Genomic DNA, 17,809 nt, shown 5'->3' with positions numbered 1-17,809 from the left:
CAGGTAGTTTAGAGAGAGAACAGATAATAGAGACAATTGAGGCTAAAGAACAGATTTTGAGTGAACTTAAGTGTAAACTTCAAGAAACTTTAGAAGAATCTCAAGCTCCCCAACGTTCTGTTCGTCCACGTAATCTTACTCCAAAAATGCTTGCATTACAAAGGGAAGAAATTCAAAGGAAAGAAAGAAAGCTTCTCTCCATGTATGAAAAATGGAAAATGTCAGCACGTAAGGCCAGAGATCAACTCAAATCTGAGATCACTGAGAGCCAGATAGCATCTCTTATTGATACTCTGGAAGGAAAGGAGCATGTTATGCAGCTCTATGTTCAAGTTAGAGACCATGTTACACCATCTACTGAATTGAGACGACGTATCGATGCTTGTGAGGCAGTGACAACAGATATAATTAAGGTCGCCTATGAAAGAATATCAGGCATTGATGAGTTTGATTCAGAACAAGCAAAACATCGCTTAAGGGAATTACTCAAATCTACTTATGCTCGTTCTATCTATGGCTCCACTGTCACCCGAATTAGTCACAGGTCTACTACTCAGTTAAGTCATTGTTAGATTATTTTATGCTCTCTGCCAGATGTTTTGTGCCTCTCTGCAATCCCTCCTCCCTTCTTACCCCTTTTTCTTCCATCTTGCTCCTTCCTCCCTTCTGTGTTGTCTTTCTCTACCTCAATGTATGCGCACACATGCATATTTCCTCATGAGTTCAGATGTTCAGACCAGGACGGGGGGCTATAGGCCCGAAGGTTATTGAGTTCGGTCTGTCCTTCTGCTCAGAGTTGAAGTATCCTTGGCCAAGTGTATGCCTAATATGTCCAGAACTTCCTGGCCATACTTCCATTCTATATAACAAACAGATGTACGTGCTCTAGAGGCAGCAAGAGGGAAAACCCCTTGTTTGCTAGACATTCCTATATGATGTAGTGTACAATGCTTATTGGATAAACCACTACACCACCCCTTGCAATGCAACTATATAATGTGTGAATGTAATAATAAATGGTGAAGAAGTTTGAGAGCAGACTAAATGGCTTCATGTTCATTTACTTCTTTCCATGAGCTCATGCAAGGACTGAGAATGGTCGGACGGCATCGAAAAGATAAAGACAGAATTATGTGTTATTTAACAGTGGGGGCTCGTCCGGGATTTCTGCAGACAGGTGAGGAATAATCTTTAATCATTCTTACTGTCTGTTAAGAAATTGAACATTTTTCGTGCCGTGAATTTGGACTCTGTCATATTTGGCAGAGTGGGTTATCCTCGTACTGTGTAAGACATACGGGAAGAACAGTATCGGGTTGCGACCGACTGTTAATAGAATAGAAGTTTTGCAAAATATACATTTTTTCATTACTCATTCTTAAAAAGTGAATGGACGCTTCGTGAAAGGCTATCTTTGTTACCTATTCTCACATTGACATTCTCAGTCCTTCCTAGATTTATGATTTTAAATGATTTGAGAGTTTTGTGAAGTCCTTGCAAGGCACTAAAACAAATAAACTGATAAATCGCAATTCTTTTAATTGTCTATGTATGTCCCTTGATCTATACAGGATGGGTGAAACAGCAGAGTAGTATGTGTTTCAGCAGATTGTTTAGTGCACATTCTTCTAATGGCTATTTGCCATTCTAAGTTCACTTGGATTTAGTGAAGTTTTGAAACGAATCTACTCTTGATTTGTTCTCTCTCAGCTGTGTTTGCCTCCCATTGTTTCGACAAACAGCTAATCCTGCCCTTAACATTGACACAAAATGTTTACCGGCAGAAGTCTATTGTTGATGTCGATAAAAAAAAAAAAAAAAAAAAAAAAAATGAAACACTGCGAAATGAAAGTGTTTCCATTAACCAAGGTTATGCTTCTAAACCGTAATATTTTGCCACTCGCGATAAGTCATGGCAACTGATTTTGGCTATATTTATTCAAAGGAGGCGTATGCATGTATCTTTACAGCTGAGAGCTGCTTCAGAGACATCCATGTCGCGGCTGGAGCAAACACAAGCATTGTATTAAAGCCAAACTGCACCGCAGATGTGTGCAGTGTAAATTGTCTAAGCATTAATGGTAGGGGAAAACCCTTATACCAGACGTATGAAATGTTTTTTGGAGGTTATAGTACATTGAAGAATATCATATAACTTTTTACATACGGCATGTGACATTGTAAATGCGAAAACCCTGTTTCCACAGCAGGTTTGCGAATTATTAATTTACCAACAAAGCCAATAAAATATAAATAAAAACAGCAAGTTTTTTGCGAAATTGGTGTTTCCATTAGGTGTATTTTCAATTCGCAATGTCACTTTGCGCAATTTGAAGGGAATTGGAAGCACGCCTATATGTCAGTAACCAACAAAGCCAAAATTAGGACAGTACTGTTGATCAGACGGATGAGCAGAAATGAAAATTGTATTTAGATGATTTGGCAGAATTTGTTTTGGAGATTTGATTTAAGTATTGGCTCTGAAAAGTTAAAGGCTAGTTTATATGAAAAGTGGGAGCCACAAGGGAATTATATCGATGAATAAACAAGTAATATAATGAAAAATAGATGTTTTCAAAGAGATAGCTTGCATTACATTTTATCTTTACAAGAGTGAAGTTTGTGTCCGTTATCTCTGGGGGACAGCCTGAAATGTGATACATTGTGGAGATTGAGACTATAATTTTTGTGTTAACTAAAATAACTTGTGCATTGTGATCAATTGGAACAAGATTGAGTGACTATTTTAAACGGCCGTATTAAGCTAATAATTTAGATTTAAAAAAAAAAAAATCTTGACTTTGGTTGTTACATTTGGTAGACTATTTACAAGATTTCAGTCTGAAGTTATAATACAATGCATCATGTTGATGTATTCATAAGAATTATAGAAGTAGGAAATGCTCATATCAGACAGAATAGGTTACTGCTCTTTTTTTGCATTCTACAAAGAAGGAATTGCTTGCACCTTTACAGCAAAGAAGAACTTGCTTATTAAAATAAACCAAGGACTGCTATATATATATATATATATATATATATATATATATATATATATATATATATATATATATATATATATATATATATATATATATATATATATAGTTAACTGGATGAGATTCCTTAAATTTTGGACAGTTGCACAAGATGACTGACCATAGCAGGGATTGCTTATATGCAGTTGTGGTCAAAGTTTATAATGCGGTTCTCTTGAGTGTTCATTTTATAGAAGCAACAAGACGACATCTTGGGCAGCTGCCAAAGGGCGATACAACATGAAGAAAGAGACATTATGGCTGTGAAGAACAGGAAAAGCTGAGGAGCGATCGGCTACACCCCCTGTAAGAGGAACATGACACTCATAGCAGAAGATAAAATCAAGAAAGACTGAAAACATTGCAGACATCTGCCATGAGAGGCAGAGCGGAAGATAACTGCATCCCGAATCAAAACTCCGATGCCCCATCATATCCTCATCACCAAGTGACAGACTGGAAGACACTGCAGAAGGAAAAAGACACTAAGACAGCCAAGACATGTTCAAATGACTTTCAGAGACTTTCATCTTTTCCCTCATGGGCAGGTACTGCATATACAGTGACCACTACAGAGACCGCCTCAGATTTTGATTTGTCATATTCATTTGCAACTTGATAATTTAATGGTCTTATAGCAGTTCTTTGTAAGCTCTTTAACAAACAACAAACTGCTTTCTTTTAATAGGCACCAGTCCAACCCTATGAAAGAAGTTAACTATTTGCTGGATTTCTCAATCAGCTAAAACTTGGACTGGATTTAGCATAGAGAGGACTTACTGTGAAATATAGGGAGAGTTTAGACTCTGATGTAAAGACGTAGCTTCTTGTAAAGCTGGTAAACATAGATGTTCCAAGATTCCTTAAAACATAGGGGAGTAGAGGGCACAAAGTGTCCAAGATCAAAATATGAATTGTAAAGCAATGATACTAGTCACTCCATCTTGGTAAATATAGATTTCTTAGGGCTGAATTTAAGTTTTAAAATTCCAAACTTGTCAAATCACAAATGCTGTCATACCCAGAGAAAGCGGTTACATGATGTAGGTGTTTTTGGCCAACATCCGGGATAAATGACTCAGCTGAGCTCAATAAAGCCAAGGGGCCTGTTGCACAAAAGTAGAATTAAGACATCCGGGATAAATGACTCAGCTGAGCTCAATAAAGCCAAAACATGTGCGTCCAGGCTTAATTGGTTGCACAAAGACCAAGCCAGGATGAGCAGACACGGATTCATTAAGCCAGGTGAAACCAATCCTAGATAGGTGCGCGCTCACGGCTCACTCAAATAGACCCCGCCACAGATCACAGATTAACTGATTTACCATGGCAACTAGAGCCGCGTACTTTTCCCCGTCGGAAGCACAAATCCTCATGGAGGCATACGAGGAGGTAAAAAGATATAATTAAGAAGAAAGGCAACACCGCCACAGTGATAAAGCAAAGAGAAAAAGCGTGGGAAAAGTATTGCGACCGCCTGAATGCGTAAGTAGTGCACAATTACACACTCACCGCTCCGCTGAAACATCACAATTACAAATCAAATATTTAATTCACATCTCCAAAATCGCAGTTGTACTGTAATTATGAAACGGTTAAATTTTTTATTGAAATGCACTGCATATATGAGTGAAATTGTGTAACGTAACTCCATCACACTGTATAAAGCTATGATATATTATTATTAAAGCCTTACATTATTATTTTACGTTACTACGCTCAGTACGGTTTAATCTTAGCCGTTGTACTCTGCTTATTATGTTGTCCACCGGTTTTTTTTTGTGTTTCCCCTGCTTTTATTAATGTAAAGCAGCTTTGACAGAATGAAACAATTGTGAAAAGTGCTATATAAATAAAATTTCTTGAATACATAGATGAGCTATAATAATAATCACTTTAATTTATATAGCGCCTTTCAAAGGACCCAAGGTCGGTTGCTCACTGCACTGCAAAAATGTCTTTCTTACTTAGTATTTTTGTCTTGTTTTCAGTCAAAAAAAAAATATCTAAAAAAAATCTTAAATATTTTCTAGAGCAAAATAACCTAGGAAAATAAGCAAAAAACTCTGCCAGTGAAACAAGAGAACTTTTCTAAAAGTAAGTGTTTATGGAAAAAGTAAACTTATTTCAAGAGAATTTTTCTTATTATATTGACAGATATTTAAATTTTTTGCTTGTTTTAAGCACACATTTACTTGAAGTTTATATTTTTGGTCTAAACCTATACTTATTTTGCTAGGTCATTTAGAAAAATCAAGAAAATACATCTTTAGTGTTTTTTTCTTTTATATTTTTACTGGAAACAATACAAAAAATACATAAAAAGTGTGTGTGTGTGTGTGTGTGTGTGTGTGATGTAGATTAAACATGAACGGGCCAAAACGGACATGGCAGCAGGTCAAAAATCAAATACAAGAACATTCTGCAGAATGGTATGGTCCCTGACTAATATTTAACAAAGCACAAGCATATATTGTACCCAGAAGGTGCCTGCTCACACATTGTCTGTACTGTTTTAGCAGTGAAAAAGAATACCCACAGACAAGGCACGGGTGGTGGGTCACCAAAGGCTGACCTTACCCCAGCAGAGGACATGGCCTTGGAGCTAAATAAAGGCAGGCCCGTCTTAGAGGGGATCCCTGGGGGTAAAGAGACGAGCATAGGTTCCTCCCAAGATGCCACCCGCTTCATTCAAGGTATGTCCTTCCATCTCTACATGGAATACAACCACATTCATATTGAATCAATTTGGACTGTCTGACTTTGGTTTACCTATTGCCTTGCAGTGTCTGGCAGCACTGTGTTCCTGTTAGAGCCACCAGCACAAGCACCAGACGATGCTGATCCAGTGAGTACTCCATCAAAGGCATACTGTAGGCCTGGCATGTCTTGTCTACTAGCTTCAATATGAATCCGATTAAATGTGATAGGGTGAAAGCCCCAGTGCAGCAGCAACAGCACATGATGGAGACGATGATGAGGAGGAGACCATCTCTGTGGATCCCAGAAGGCATGAGGTATCATGTTAAGACTGTGAAAGTACTATTTACTCTACAATGGTGAGGAGTCCTCATCAAAATCAAAAAATCTAATTTCTTTTACAGGACCCAGATGCTATACAGTGGGAAAACCAGCCTGGCAACATAGTGCGTATTAATAAAAGGACACCACATCCTGCCAAATTCCAGCTGCGCTAATTGTATTGTGTTCACAGAGCTCACAAGCTATCAGACAGTTGTATGGCAACCACCTCCGGCGCCAAATAGAACTGGCAGACATAGACATTCAGTACAAGAAGAAAAAGATAGAAAAATCTTGCACTAGAGTGCGAAATAAAAAAAAGAGGACAATTAGGAAACTGGACCTTGAAATAAAAAAAACTTGAGAGGGAGGTGAGATATGCCTTCAATGTACACTGTATGCTAACTGTAACACAAATGTATTAATCATTATTTTTCTTTCCTCCCCCAGCTCCAAGAAGATGACACAGCTCAAAATAAAAATTAGGTATATTCTCGTAAAGTCAAGTGAGCCATGACATATGAGCTCTTATTGTGAGCACACAGGACGGTGGCATCTTTCTAAGGTATTTTTTTATTTTCACAGCAATCAGTACAACCAAGTCATCGTTATAAGGCACCGGCCTCTTTTGCCCACCCCCCCCCCAGCACCAGGTGTGGCCACTAGCCTATATGAAGGCCCAAAATTGTGTGTTCCTTTCTGCTCTGACAATGGCATGCCCATTCTTGCGAGATGGGGTGGATGAAGAAGCACTTGTGCTGAGGAGAGCCTTCAGGCGAGAAAGGGTCTTCAGGGACCGGTTGGACCCACTGGCCTTCCCTGATGACCATCTATATGAAAGATACAGGTTTTCTGCAGATGGCATCAGGTATCTATGCAGACTACTGGGTCCCAGGATTAAGCACCGCACTGCACGGAGCCATTCACTGAGTGTGGAGCAAATGGTTTGTGTGGCCTTGCGCTTTTTTGCTAGTGGAGCCTTCCTGTACTCAGTGGGGGATGCAGAACAGCTGAACAAGGCCACAATTTGCCGCACAATAAGGAGTGTGTGTCTGGCTATCAAAGCATTAGCAGATGTCTTCATCTCCTTCCCTGGCCACAGAAGACTCTGTGACATGAAAGAGGAGTTCTATAGGATTGCAGGTAAGAGGATCTACAAATTACAGGACAACTGTTAACACATAGTAGGATACTCATTACTTTGTGTGACAGGTTTCCCCAATGTCATTGGTGCAGTGGACTGCACACACATAAGGATAAAAGCCCCCTCAGGTGCCCATGAGGCGATTTTGTGAATAGGAAATCCTTTCACAGCATTAATGTTCAGGTGAACATAACTTTTTGATATTGTCCATTGACGAACACTCTGCATTGCCAATGATGTGCATTGATTGGTGTAATATTCCTCATCTTATGATTTCAGATGGTCTGCAATGCTGACTGTGTGATCAGCAATGTTGTGGCAAAATGGCCTGGCTCAGTCCATGACTCCAGAATCTTTCGGGCCTCTGAAATCTATCAGTGCCTATCACAAGGTAAGCCACACAACCCCTATTTATAACCATCATGGCTGTGTCAAGAATATCACTGTGTTTATGAGGTAGTAATGATGAGATTTTGTGTTGACAGGTGAATTCTCTGGTGTGTTGCTGGGAGACAGGGGGTATGGCTGCCAGCCTTTTCTCCTGACACCTTTCACAGACCCCCAGGAAGCACAGCAGGCCTACAACCATGCCCATGCCAGGACCAGGGCCAGAGTTGAAATGACCTTTGGCCTCCTGAAGGCACGCTTTCACTGCCTTCACAAATTAAGGGTCAACCCTGTTAGGGCATGTGATATTACTGTGGCTTGTGCTGTCCTCCACAATGTGGCCTGCCTGAGGAAGGAGAGGGCCCCCAGAGTGCCACCAGCCATGGACTGGGACAATCCGGCAATCTTCCCTGATGACGACAGTGGTCGGCTGCTGAGGGACCAATATGTGTTGAATTATTTTAGTTAGTATGTGTGCTTTCAATTTAGGTAAAAAATGTCCTGCTGTGGCAGAGGAATAGGGGTTTTTTTGGGTTGGTTTTTTTTACGAATTTGGCCTTTTATGATGTTTGTGCGGTATACTGTGTGTAATACAAGGCTGCAGGGAGGCTACTGCATCCATTCATTTGTCTGTTCACTTGATGTGTATGGATTTGTCCTGCATTTATTTTAGTGTGCAGACATGCAGGGTGTGTTATATACAGACCTTTGAATGTGTATGTATCATTTTGTATAATATGCTTGATTCTGTGCTTTCCATCTTGTAGAGTCACTGTGACTTCAGTTTCGAAAGGAGCTGATAGTTTACCTGCTTTGTTTTGTCCTTATTCAATAAAGGAACATAATGTTACACATTGTGTTTTTATATTCATATGGAATGTGTATTTGTTTATATGACAGAGTACTAGGGCCCCACTGAGGAAAAAGGATAAAGTCATAAATTTATGAGGCTGGTTCTTTCTGCAGAAAAGCAACACATTCTTTTTACAGTTTTGATAGTTATGACAATGTGATACTTCATATTCTGGCACATCAGCATGTCTTTGTTTATGAAACCATACTGAAGTACAATTTCACGAAATGCCCCACATCTGTCATTTTAACAACTGTCCTCCTTTAAAACAACTGGTTACAATATTATGACTTGTCTTTTTTTTTTCCCTCTGTGGCCCTAATATTCTATCATTTTATATATAGCCTTATAGTCTATGGGAAACTGTAAATTATCTAATGATAGCAACATCATCTAAAAATCATTATTTATCCAAAATGATTGAAATTAATGATCACAAACGTTTAAATAATGACAGTGGGTCTAGTTATATGTGATAACAATGTATAGTGAGCAGTGAATAAACTATTGGTTTCCATTTGTGGAGACTGCTGACTGACATTAGGGATGAGATCAATAGATCCTGGAATTTAGCCTGGTCTGGAGCAGGCTAGCTCCACAGAATAAATCTCCATGGTAATTTATACCATAACATATCCTCCTGCCCCCTATCCAGCTTTAGTGCAACCGGATTAGGGATCAATTGAGCCAGAAAATGGGTGCAAAACAAAAGTGTTGCGTTTATAATTTTGTTCAGTGTGTAAAACATAAAAAATGCAATAGAAAAAAACTAGTAAAGACAAACTAAAATACACAGATAATTTATTAGAAAATTAATGTTATATATTCTTATATTTTATAGATATATACACGAGAGGCAGGAGTAAACGTAAACCAGTGCTTGCCGTTTATTTTCGACACTCAAGATCTACGGTGTTGACGTAGAATAATCACGTAACGTAGGAGGGTATAAGGAAAACACAGAAAGGTCACTTTGCATTTCGTAAATACACAACAATTAAGAAATTAAAAAAGAAAATTAAATTAAAATTAAAATTGGTTCTTTCAATAATGGCATGCCTAGGCCTAAAAGATTATTTTGACAAAATAGTGAAAATTTTGGGGTTGTGAACGCGATGAGAAATTCAACCCCACTGTAATGGACATCATCCAACTGTTTTAGTCCAACGTCGCAAGGGGAATGCCACAGTGCCTACGTTGAGTAGCTTCTGTCGGTACCGAAATTGTTTCATTCGAGAAAGACTTGGTGGTATTCCACCCTAGAAACTGACATTCCCCATTCAATTCACTGTCTGTGGAGGCAGTGACAAAAAGAGATGATGCTCTGGCCAGAGGTGGGTGTGAGAGTGTGTGAAAGTGTGTGAGTGATGGTGCACCAAGGCAGACAAACTGCCATGAACAGCTGTTTCAAAATTTTCCCAAGAATATGCCCAAGAAAATAATGGCTATGGATTAATTTGGCTAATTATCCTGGCTTGGGATATTTAGTGGCAGGAAAAGAAAAAGTGCCACACCTGCGCAGGGTAAAACATGGGAAGGCAGAGCAAGAAGGCTTGCTCTGTCCACCCCAAACTTAACTTTTTATTTTTCCCTTTCAGGATGTCATGACGGACTTCATCAAACTGATTATGTGTCATATGTATGAAATATATTGTGCTTGTTAACATGTTACATGTGGGCTGAGTGTTTCAAAGAAAAACTGATTCATAGGTTAAAAGCCTAAAAAAAGGTCATGTTTCAGAAATTATTTGATGATAGTGAGATACCTTGAAACAACACAGAAATAAATTGAGTAGAGTTGAACTGAACTTTAGTGTTATACCACTTAGACGTGGTATACAGGGGGAGAGGAAAGAAACAGATGGAAAAAAAAAGAAATAAATGATATTGATTGAAATTGGAAATGATATGGGTTCTAGTCCTCTCACTTTTACTGGTGTTATTGGGAAAATGGACAGCCCTCAGTCCACACAATTTTTTCCCTCACAGGTCACTTCAATAAGAATCGACTGGGTGAATGAGTAAACGGGTTGTTTCTAACAAAAACATTTTAAGATCTCCTATCACAGGTATAGGTAGTTCTTCTGATATCAAGGATGGCTTTACTCCGCTAATCTGGAATGTCCGATGAGACAGCGATATACATGGCTTTGGTGTTCCTTGTCATTGAAAGGAGGAACATCCTGAGTTCACACCAGCTGTGCCTCTAACCCAGGCAGGGGCAGAAGAGTCCCTTAGGGGGACCAGCGAGGAGAATGAGCAAACTCAACTGGTGGCTTAAAAGCCTGCTGTTTGCTCCAACTGATTAAGATCCTGCCAGAATCAAGGAAAGATTGAGGAGCAACTCTAAGCAGGGAAAAGAGACTGATTAAAATCATCCTGATCCTGACCTCATTTCTGATACAGCATGGAATGAAGAGATGATGTGATTTAGATTTGTCAGAAGATTTATTTTTTGTGTATTTGTTTGACATTACTGATAATGTTGGTGTTCTAGTAGTAGACTCAAGTTACTGCATAGGTCTATAGCACTGATATAGACTTTAAAAGTTAATTTGTTAGATTAACTTGATTTTTTACATAAGAATTATTAATAACCCGAGATAAAAAACTTAAAAGTGCAGCACAAATGAGACGAGCTGAAAAATTGGACCACCTCTAGAAGTCCACCTGGCATTAAAAGCCTAAGAGCTGTAGTAGGTCCTCAACCCAGCAGACATCCAGGTAACATTAGGGGTTAGTTTATATTGGCCCGAATCTGACTGTCCTGGTTAAGGTCTCATACATTAAGCATATCCCGTTGGGGATAAAGAGGTATTTTTAGGAAACCAAAGATGTGAACAATGCAATGAAAAGCATTTAAATTTTTGCAGTCTAATATATTAAGTTTTGATAGAGAATTATGTGTAGGAAACTAGAACTTGTAAGAATACTACTAAAATTATCAGGCCGTGGCTGTTAATCTGGTAATATGCCTGGCTGCGTTGAAAGCCTCCTCACCTGTACATATTTCCTTGTGAATATGGGTGAGGAAAATTGGCTAGATAATGAAGATACACCACACATTTGCTATGAACATGTGGTAGTGACTAGCCAACCATATTGTTAAGATTGAGGCCAAGGAAAAGCTACAAGGCTTACAGTTACCTGCACTGCAAAATGAAACAGATAATGTTTTAAAGGATAAAATGTGTTATAGTGGGAATATTATGTTGCACAGATAACCCTCATAATGAGGCGGGATGGTAAATGTTTGATCAAGGTTGATTGATGCTGATTGATAAAGGTTTACTGAATATGTCTAGGAAATGCTTAGGAATTATAAGGCAAGGGAAGTAATAGCGAACACTCAGAATGATTTTTGCCTTGGTTGGCAAGTTGGTAAAGGATGCTCTGAGTGTGTTGATGAATAGAACTGTTGAATGTGCTGATCTTAAGTGGAATGAGAAAAATGCCTGAGCTAATGTTAAGAGAAGGGGAATTGGGCAGAGAGCCTTTATGTTGTTTATTTATATAAACAAATGGGGCCTCTGAACTGTTAGATTATTTTATGCTCTCTGCCAGATGTTTTTGTGCCTCTCTGCAATCCCTCCTCCCTTCTTACCCCCTTTTCTTCTGTCTTGCTCCCCCTCCTCCCTTCTGTGTTCTCTTTCTATACCTCAATGTATGCGCACACATGCATATTTCCTCATGAGTTTCAGATGTTCAAGACCAGGACGGGGGGCTATAGGCCCTGAAGGTTATTGAGTTCGGTCTTGTCCTTCATGCTCAGAGTTGACGTATCCTTGGCCAAGTGTATGCCTAATTATGTCCAGAACTTCCTGGCCATACTTCCATTCTATAGAACAAACAGATGTACGTGCTCTAGAGGCAGCAAAACTACTACACCACCCCTTCATATACAACCATATAATATGTAAATTACAATGTAATTCATCGGCATGAACGTGTTTTTCAGCCTCTTAAAAACATCGACTTCCGGTCTCATTTGAAACGGAGAAGAAGTTTGTGAGCAGACTAAATGGCTTCATGTTCATTTACTTCTTTCCATGAGCTCATGCAAGGACTGAGAATGGTCGGACCGGCATCGAAAAGAGGTAAAGACAGAATTATGTGTTATTTAACAGTCATCATACTGTATCTTCACTTGGAACTTCAAAACAAGCTGAAGCAGCTGCAGAGCTGGCTGCAAAGGAAGTTGAGTATAATATACTAATGGAGGAAAATAAACAGAAGGAGAAGATTCAAGAAAAGGATTTAAGAGTAGCACAAGCTAGGTTTGAGGCTTATAATCGGATGGCAGTGCAAGAAGTTGACAATCCTGCAACAAACTACATTGTTGGAGAACAGCATTGCTTGCCTCAGATTTCTTCTAGACAACCTGCAAATAAATAATTCCTCATCTCAAAATGAACTGCCTTCTCTCATTCAAGCCATGCAAGATAGTATAAATTTGAACAGACTGCCAGCTCCAGAGCCTTTTGTATTTAATGGTGATCCCATTCAGTATGTTCAGTGCAGTGTTGTAGTCGAGTCACCAACTGTCGAGTCCGAGTCGAGTCTCGAGTCCCAGAGTTCGAGTCCGAGTCGAGTCTCGAGTCCCGTATTCGAGTCTGAGTCGAGTCTCGAGCTCCCAGTGCCTACATGTTTCCACTCTGGGACCTTCAAAGAACTGATAAAATGTATTGAGTTGGTAGGCATTGAAGTCCATTATATGAAGAAAACATCCTGAAATGTTTTCCTTAAAAAAAACTAATTTATTTTTCCCTGAAGAAAAAAGCCATGGATATCCCTGGATGGCATTGGGCGGAGGTAAATGATTAGGAAAGTTTTTCATTTTGGTGTGAACTAATCCTTTAACACTGTATTACAGAACTACACTCAGCGAAAAAAAGAACCGTGCATTTTACAGGACACTGTATTTTAAAGATACTTAAAATGTAAAAATCAATCGATATGCCGAGAGAGAGAGAGAGAGAGAGAGAGAGAGAGAGAGAGAGAGAGAGAGGAGAGAGCGTTTGTGTGTGAGTGACCGAGTGATTTAGCGTGAGTGCGTTTGTGTGTTCAAGTGAATGTGTGTGTGTGTGACTGTACGCGACTGGTCAGAAAGCAACGTGTAACGTTAGTCTGACATGTTTCTTGTTCACGACACCACAGGATTTTAGGAGTCAAAATTGCGTCATCCATCTGACACAGTGACTATCGCAAACAGGCAAAAAAAATCATGTAATCTGATCTGACATGCACGAGCGTAAAGTGAGTGACGTCAGTGAGTGTGTTGTGTCAAGCAAAAGAGCGAGCGGTTTAGCAGTGTCTGTGAGGGGAAAAAATAGATCCCAGCGGTCTTGGCACGAAACCGGAAAAGTGTAACACCTTATATATTTTTTTTTTATAACATATTTAGTCAAAAAACAACGTGATGAATGCTCAAGTCCGATTTTTTATATCCTCGAGTCCGAGTCCAAAGTACGAGTCATCAGTTTCCCGAGTCCAAGTCGAGTCACGAGTCCAGAGAATGGAGTCTCGAGTCGGACTCGAGTCCAAAGTATAGTGACTCGAGTCGGACTCGAGTCCCGAGTCCAGGACTCGAGTACTCCCATCACTGGTTGAGTGGAAGGCTTCCTTTATGTCACTGATTGATTGAAAGAGTTTATCTGCTGCTGACAAACTTTATTATCTGAAAAGGTATGGGGTGGATCGGGATGCAAAAGCTGAATGGTACCTTCTACAGGAGTGACAACGAAGCATATACGGATGCCTGGAGCAGATTAGATCAAAGGTATGGTCAACCATTGTGATACAATGTGCCTTTCGACAGAGGCTTGCAAATTGGCCTAAAATTCAGTCAAGGGATGCTGTTGGACTCCGAGAGTTTTCAGATTTTCTGAATGCATGTCAAGATGCCATGGCTCATGTTGCAAATCTACAAATTTTTAAATGACTGCGAGGAAAACCAAAGGTTAGTTCAAAAACTTCCTGAATGGGCTGCTTCACGTTGGAATCGACAGGTTACACAAACCTTGAGAGACCATAAGGATTTCCCCGACTTTAAGGCCTTTGCAGCATTCATTTCATTGGAGGCAGAGATTGGTGTAATCCGGTCACGTCATCTTATGCTCTTAGTTTAGTATCTGTGGAGAAACGAAATTTTAGAGAGTCTAAAGGAAATAAGGTTAATGTCCTTAATACGCAAACCGACATGGGGCACGATAGACAACGGAGCATAAAGAAAATACTAAACCTCCCTGTGTGTTTTGTCAAGATCCTAAACATCAGCTTTACGACTGTTCCAACTGATGGCCAAGACACTAGTAGACCGGCGGGAATATGTGAAGGAAAATATATTTGTTATGGATGCCTGAAGATTGGACATAGGGTTTAAAGATTGTCACCATTGTCTTTTCTGTAACACATGCAAAGGGAAACATCCTACTTGCTTTCATGATGACAATTACATCAAAGGAGAACAGTCAGTCCCTGTAACATCATCTGATTCAAGGTCCGATGACTCGACAGCTGCTGTGTCCTTAAGTGGTGTCTGGAAAGGGATCATCCTATACATCAATGGTTGTACCAGTATGTGGATCATCAAGCAAAGCATGTGAGCACAGAAAAATTAGTTTATGCCTTTGCTCGATTCACAAAGCGGTATAACCTTTATTGATCAAGAAGTAAGTAGTGTAGGTCTGCAGGTAGATAAATCTCCTGTAAGGTTAAAATTGACTACCATGTCTGGAAAGGATACCATAGTGAAGAGTGAAAGGATTTCAGGACTTCGTTGAAGAGGTTACAGCTCTGCCACTTATATTGAACTCCCCCCATCTATACTAATGACTGCCTACAGTTAACCAGGCACACATACCCAGTGAAATGGCTAAGCTTTGGAATCATTTTCTGCAATTATTTATGAGATGCCCTTTTTGAAGGACTGTGAGGCTAGGCTTTTGATTGGATATAATTGTGCACAGGGCATTGGCGCCAAGACAAGTGATCCTAGAAAGTAATGATGAACCCTATGCTGTCAAAAACTGATCTAGGTTGGAGCATTGTTGGACCTTCATTACCTCGCCCCGACTCTTCTGGTGTCACAGGTATTTGTCATAGACTTTCTGTTAAGGGAAATTCCTCCACTGACCCCAGCAGATGCCATTCGTGTTTTGGAATCTGATTTTTTTGTTTGTGATGTTCTGCGAGGTATGATGGAACTCATCTGAAATGATTTATCTCCTTCAAGGACCTGATTTGAGAACAATTTGACAGGGTATTCTTCTCCATTTCGTCAACAACCCTTCTGCTTTTGATATGTGATGTAGAGAAAACGTTCCCATCAGTTCCATGTGTGTAAGGCAGATAGAGATTTTTCTGCGATTCTTGTGGTGGAGAAATGGAGATTTGAAAGAACAACCCTCAAGAATACAGAATGAAAGTTCATCTCTTTGGAGCGTCTTTCATCTCCAGTGTAAGGGAAACAGGTCAATTTAGCTCCAAGGGAATCATTTAAGATTTTAAAGGGAATTTGAACAGAATCACTGTTTCACGGCTGATCACGGAAACGGCCAGCGATTCACTGAACGAGCCGTTTAACATCAAATCTGCGCTAGATATTAATATCCAAAGTATAGTGAAAACACTATTAATTAGCACAGTAACAAGATCGGCAGTTTAAGACATTAACTTGTGACGCACCAAAACACAAGAATACTTCTCTTTTCATATGAATAAGGCTTATTAGATAAATCTAAGACATATAAACTAAATCTAGACACCATAAGCACACGCACTCCCACATTCACACAATTTGCAGGAAGATAGAAAGTTAGGAAAGAATGAGTTTTAAGAGGAGAGAATGTGAAATCCTAAGTTTACAGCAATACGTGAAATTGACAGGACATGAACAACCCATTAATCACGGCACTAATTAAACCCTCGCACTGAGTTTCCTCAATGAGGTTAAAATTATATTAGATAACACCAGTACAGATGTGAGTCTGGAGGTTACTTGCGGTTGCCTGTTTAACGGGGTTCCCTTTGTTGTCGCTGTGAAAGTGGGGGTTTCCCGAAGTTGCTGATTGGCTGGAAGTTCAGTAGTTGTTGAAGTGACGTCTTGGGTAGCCTTTGGTTGGGCGTTGGCTTGAAGATGCAGATTGTGGGCTGGCTGAAGTTTCAGGACGGGCACTCGAGGTCAGACTCGGAGACACGGCGAGACAAAACTTACTCAGAACCGAAACTCTCAAACGGAAAAGAAAAGAAAACTAAAGGAAACGAACAGAAAGTAAAGTTTGACGAGACTAGGTTGGTGTTTCTTCTCATCGTGGCTAAGTAGCAGCATGTGTCAGGCCGCAGCACGCTGGAACGGCCTCGAAGAACGCTAAAATGATGCAAAGCATGACTAAAAGCAGGCTAAACGCCGGCATGACTGATAGCCAAAGCTAAACAACAAGTGCATGGCTAAAAGCTGACTAAAAGCTTAACGACAACAAAGCTAAAAGCCGCAATGACTGATAGCAAAAGCACTAAAAAAACGTCAAGCTCAAAGCTAAAAGCATGACCTAACACATCTTAAATACAAGCAAAGCTAAAACAAACTTTGATTTGGTGTCCTGATATTTAAACTGCCTTTTGGCCACACCTCAAATGTTGTCTTGACCACCTATAGAGCTGTCTTTCTCTTGTGTTGCGATGTTTGTCCCACCCATTCATAAATCATATGTTATCTTATCAAGCACGAGGTCCCGAATTTTCCCGCTCTTGCAGGGTATAATTTGGACATGATTCCTATAACAAGAATATGATACATTTGACAAATAACTGATGGTCATAAAACCTTTCAAGCAAGAAGATTCGAACACACACATACTAAACATGAATATGATCCCTTAAGCTATTCAAGAGTTATTTAAAAAGACATACACAATAAGTGATTAGAAACATTATAATCAAATGTGTGGGTTCATGTATGATAAGGAGTTGAGCAATGGACTGATATCCATTTAGAAGTCTTTTTTGAGTTCATTTTGGTGCATTATATGCATTGGAAGGCATTCTCTGTGCCATTCTGGGGGGTAAGGATACGTCCTGTGAAGACCAGAGGGGTTAACAGGTCTCCTTAGGAATTTCAGTCTGGTTCTGCTAGGTGAGGGAAAAAAGTCAATCCAACGATCTTGTTTACTCTCATGGCTTTTACATGTGAGGGGTCAGGAACTTTTTTTGTGCTATTTTGGTTTTAAGACTTCACAACTTTGTGTCCCGTGATCAAAGCTGTCTTGGAACGTACCCTCCTTCAGAACGTGCTAATGATATAAGAACCTGACCTTTCATTTGATGATTCTTTGGTAGAGCGAACACTGGGGATTCAGTGGAATGTGG

At 39.7% G+C, this 17,809-nt stretch overlaps 2 protein-coding genes and 1 pseudogene across 2 annotated transcripts in view; 2 read left to right on the top strand and 1 right to left on the bottom strand.

Moving 5' to 3' along the window:
- Window positions 1-17,809, top strand: part of LOC109103223 (NLR family CARD domain-containing protein 3-like) — a 1,793,396-nt gene that overhangs the window by 713,166 nt on the left and 1,062,421 nt on the right. The gene's annotated exons all lie outside the window — the stretch shown is intronic.
- LOC109070511 (ribonuclease inhibitor-like) overlaps window positions 1-17,809 on the bottom strand; it is an 862,999-nt gene that overhangs the window by 281,069 nt on the left and 564,121 nt on the right. The window lies entirely within an intron of this gene.
- Window positions 6,409-8,102, top strand: LOC122141375 (annotated as a pseudogene).

Source organism: Cyprinus carpio, chromosome B22 (assembly GCF_018340385.1).
Source record: "Cyprinus carpio isolate SPL01 chromosome B22, ASM1834038v1, whole genome shotgun sequence".
Classification (NCBI taxonomy): Eukaryota; Metazoa; Chordata; class Actinopteri; order Cypriniformes; family Cyprinidae; genus Cyprinus; species Cyprinus carpio.
Note: the sequence above shows the minus strand (reverse complement) of the source record. Positions and strands in the feature narration are given on the sequence as shown.